This window comes from Montipora foliosa, chromosome 13, assembly GCF_036669935.1.
Source record: "Montipora foliosa isolate CH-2021 chromosome 13, ASM3666993v2, whole genome shotgun sequence".
NCBI classification, from domain to species: Eukaryota; Metazoa; Cnidaria; class Anthozoa; order Scleractinia; family Acroporidae; genus Montipora; species Montipora foliosa.
In genome coordinates this window covers 7199418-7204417 of record NC_090881.1, presented here as the reverse complement: position 1 = coordinate 7204417, position 5000 = coordinate 7199418, and the positions used below count along the sequence as shown (strand labels likewise).

At 42.4% G+C, this 5000-nt stretch overlaps 1 protein-coding gene and 1 pseudogene across 1 annotated transcript in view; both read right to left on the bottom strand.

Annotated features, from left to right (window-relative positions):
• Positions 1-824, bottom strand: part of LOC137983720 (uncharacterized) — a 2065-nt pseudogene extending 1241 nt beyond the window's left edge.
• LOC137983131 (uncharacterized) overlaps positions 1-5000 on the bottom strand; it is a 77767-nt gene that overhangs the window by 52332 nt on the left and 20435 nt on the right. The window lies entirely within an intron of this gene.

The following is a 5000-nucleotide window of genomic DNA, read 5'->3' as shown; positions in this document are numbered from 1 at the left end:
AAAATCCGTCTGTGGTCCCTTAAAGAACAAAAGTAACTTATAGAAGAAACGTAAACTGAAGCCTACATGACTGTGTATTCCCAGGAGTTCACCCAACTACGAAACTCTCCCGACAAGGCGTAACTTCGGTAATTGGGTAGTGAATCAGGATTATCTTACCTACTGGGCCATAGAGGTTGGCAATTAGACCATTTGGTGCCACCACAGATTGGAACTTTATGGCGTGTACCCTTTTATGTCCGTTGTACATAACTCTCTGATGTTCTCCTGGTCTGGAGATCGGCCTCACAGTGCCATCAATAAAACCCCAACAATTATTCAACGCAGCTCCCTTGCTGTAGACAGCATCAGCGAACTTCTGTAGCTGAACGGGCTGTAGCCACGGCTGGTTTAAAGTTCGAAGAAGGTAGCCGTGAGTGTTAAAGATGTGGCCAGAAACTTCCGAAACGATTTCGCTAAGTTCTGGTACAGATCGGCCAAACATGGGGATCAAATCACTCAATCTGCAAGGATATGCATACCTTCGTAAAAGTATACAAAGGCCCTCCATCCCTCCTGCCACGGTTCCTTTTTTACACACAAATGACTCTGGTATCTTCAATGCTTCTGCTAACAGCGGCAATTCTGCGATGCCAAAGGGGAAAATCTGCTTTGCACTCTTCGTCCGTCAACCTTGTTATGTCGAAACGATTGTATTTCCAGTAAGGCAACGCTGGATTTTTCTTGTTGGACGCTTCGTAAAGTAACAAAAAATCAATGTCGTCGAAAACATCGTTTGTGTACATTACAGTTAGGGCTTCTTGCATTGATTTGCGGCTGAACATCGCGACAAACTAAAGAAAGACAACAAACTAAAGAAAATGGTACATAATTGAGGATCGCGTGAGTGAAACTCGTAGTCACCGATGCATAAAAAATCTGAAACAATTATGTTGCCTCGCGACGACGGCTACGCCATCTCGCGGTACCAGACTTCGCGCGGTAAAAACTCGTAGTCGTACTCGTTCTCGTTCTCGAATCTGAAGGTCCCTAATGTCAGTTCGCCAACGCTCATATGTCAGTTCGCCAACGTTCAAAAACACCTTTTTCGTTGAAAATAATTGTCAATTAGATAACTTGCAATTCACTTCATGAGAGGGATTGTTGATGTGAACCGCCATATTTGTTATTGAATGCACCCCAATCCCCCCTCAAATTTTATTAGGTTTCTTTATTGATAGTTTATTGCTGGTCATATACTTTTGCAAACTTGGTGGCTCCTAAAGGAGCTGTTTTTTGATTGTGATTTTTACTGACTTCTTCAGTTTCCACGGGTGGGGCTGTTGAGATGTGAGCACGTTTTCAGCAACTGTGCGGCCGTCTTCTCTTTCCTTTCGTACTTCTCCCAGCTGTCGAATAGCCTCGCCTGCAGGTTTCGACACTGCTTCCGCTGGACCCGCTTCAGTTTTTCATCGGACACAAGCCTGATGGTGACGGCTGTAAGTCTCGCCTCTCTGTCCAGGAGCTCGATTAAGGAGTACAGAGGTAATCCGCACTGCCCGCTCGCACGACGATTCAGAGTATTGTGTCATCCCTCGATGTCGTTGTTCGTTCTGATGGCCTGCTGGTACACGCTCCAGTTTTTTGGAAGGAACACCGCGCTTTCAATCCACTGTCGTCTGATGTAGGCGACGAGGTTCTGAAGGGGCTCTGTTTGTGCTTCAACTTGCAGACGAAGGAACATAGGGCTGATCTGGCAATGAGGCAGGAACGGAAGGGCCATTAACTTTTTGATGTACTTATACACCGCGTCGTCCTCAGAATAGGCTCTCTGCAGGCCGAGCTCTTGCACCTGAAAACAAACATAGCCAAACACATAAGTTACCTAGTTTTTATATGTTCAGTCCAAACTAATTGCGATAACGTACCTTCCTCCACACGGCTTGCGTCCAGTGGAAAACGCATCCCTGAATGGACACAGCTGGCGCCCACAGCGCCTTTTCAAAGTCTACGGTAACTTGTTTGACGGCTGGCTCGCTTGGAAGTAGTTCGATGATGTTCTTCAGTACCTGGAAAATAATGTAACAAAACGCTAAGTTAGTCACACAAATGCTAGGATATTGATTAGTAGGAAGACGTTTAGATAGTTTTACTAATACTTGGAAGCTGCATATGCATAACGTTTTCGAGTTGGATTCCTTAATATAATACTTGGAAACTGCACAATGTTTTCCCAGTTCGATTCCGAATATTTCGTTATGTCTTTATCTTTACTTTAATGCTCAATAGACTGCATAATGTTTTCTCGCGTTTATTAATTTATAACTAAACAGTGATTAATACCTTCTTGTAGTCTTTTTCTTTCTTGTTGGCCATCAGGACAAACACAAGCGGGACTTGCTTTGCATATTCCCCGGATCGGACGAAAGCATTCACCGTCAGTAGCTGCTTGAATGGGTGTCGCACAAGCTTGAAGGTTCCGTCCACGTACCAGGATTTAGCCTTGGCCAGGGTACTTAGCTGCTCCTGTCTGGCGAAGATCAGATGCCACCTTCTCTGCTTAACTGTCAGATCGGCTTGGAAGAAACCGGGAGGGAGACATTCCTCGACCAGTTCGAAGTCCAGATCTTTCGGATGCTCGGGTCTGAGTTTCTGTCGAAGTCGGTTGGCAGCTCTAGCCACATGCGCAGGCTTAGGGAGGGCTGGACAAGGTGCAGCAGTCAAAAAAGTGCCAAGGAAAATTTAAATTTATTTTATCAAACGAGTTGATAAAGGTCAAATAGCCACCGTGAAAGATTTGGAAAGCTGACGTTTCATCAAGCAGCAATTCTAATCTCAACACGCAGATTCCACGCAGACTGATTCCATTCATTCTTTGTTTAAGAACATTCCTTCACCTATTGTCGTTTTAGTATTTATACATCTTTTATCTTTTACTTTTTTGACTTGATAATGACGTTAGCCAAACGTTGAAACGTCGTCTACAAATTTCAATTACAACTTCTTAAATTTTCTCAAAATTTCAGCCTCGGTATTCGTTTAAAAAACATCTTCATCGCTGAGTTCTCTAAATGTCCTCCGAGTCTCTTTCGCTACGCTATGCTTAAAAAATGAGTGTATAGTTACCTCATCCACTATTGCTGACGCTGACTTGAACTTCTCCTCCAACGCCTTACTCTTCACCTGGGAGACTATCTTGGCTGCAGTTGCTGCCCCCACCTCCACTGTATGGTTGTGATTATGCAGGCCAGGCCTGAAGCTGGCCAGGCCCTATAGCTGAAGCCAAGACTATCAATCAGGCTGGTCTTCCTTCTTTTCGTCCTGCTCTCGACTATCTGGAAGGTTACCGGCTGAATTTCTGCGATGACTTCGCCAGGGGCAGGGTCTTCGATTGACGACTCCATGTGTTGTGAAGGCGGATCATCTTTTAAATATAAAAGAGGGAAACTTGTATTAAAGGGCATGGCTTCTGATAGGATGCGGAAAAAAATTAAAGATTACGCGGAAATTTTTGGCCATATTATGCGGAAACATGCGTTGATTATGCGGAAATTACACCGGATTATGCGGAAAGTTAAACAAGTTATAAAACAAATAATTAGGCCCGTCCAATGTATTTACATGCTTACGGTAAATCCGTAATCGAAATTGCAACCAATACAATCGCATTTGTGACTGAATTTTTGCCCTTTGTGATTAAAATACATGGAGTAGTCACCAATTAATTTGCGACCAGCTTTCACCGTTGAAATAAAAGGGTTAGCAGTTGGGATTTTGCCGCAACTTTTGGTAAAATAAATAAAGCGATAAAAAATTATTTTGTTTCTCATCATGAATTTTGTTTCAATTTGGAGATAATGGAGCAAAATTGTAATACCTTTGGAGCGCGATCCATTCCCTCGATCATTGACTTAGGGTGCGTTTCATTCACCGTATTCCGGAATAAGAATACGTTTTGAAGCAACAAGGATAATAAAGATATGTTTAAAATAGCATTTTAGCAGGTGTATGACAAAACACGTTCCAAAACGTTGGGGAATATTCCAAAACTTAATTTTCGGCTGAAATAGTACCTTTTTAAACTGACTTTTAGTGAAAATTCGGCAAAGAAGTCTGATCGATATCAGCCGAAAATTAAACTTCCGTCAAGGTTTCAACACCAACAACCGATTTTTGTTAACTTTAGAATATCCCCCAAGGTTTTGAAACGTGTTGCTAAGTGAGAACGTATCCGTGAGAACAGGGATAAAATACTTTTCTTGACAATTTTGAAAGCACAAATACCAATTACTGCGAAAAATCGGCAAAGTAGAAATTTTAAAGCTGAAAATAGACCGAATACTGGTTTAATATTAAGAGACACACCTTGTTCTGGAACATTAAAACCTAGGACGACCACCTCACCTGTCTCATTAACCGCGAGGAGTTGGTTTTTCACCAAATGTCGTCAATGTTAACAAGTAAGGAACGCTTAATTTTACAAAGTGAAAAAACAAGCATACCAAAAGATGGTGGAATGTCAAAGGTATCCATCTCTTCCTCGATTTTGCTACTCTCCGCAAGTGGATCAGTGATCTCACTGCAATATAGGCATCGCCAAACCACCTCTAATCCGGACTTAACAGCATCTCTATACTGCTCTCTCGAAATTCCCGTGTTGCAACGTCGATGTTGCCATTTGTCGCAGCCATCGCACAGGAGCGCTTCCTGTCTCGCTGTTACTTCCTCATTGCAGTAGATACAATAATAGCTTTCCATCTCGAGTGACTCTTGTAAAAATATTTGATCAGCAAAAATACTTCGATAAGATGAGTGGGTTGAATTGAACAGAAAATCACAGCCCTTTTATACAGCAATGCCTGATTACGCCGGATCGAAATCGCAGGAATTTGATTGGCAGATATTGTTGGTGTTATCTGTTCTTTGTTGTAGTTACATATCATTAAACGTCTAAACAATATCCTATTCAAGTTGAAAAAGTTCTCACCTCCTTTGCAACATGCCGCACAAGCGAAGTTAAT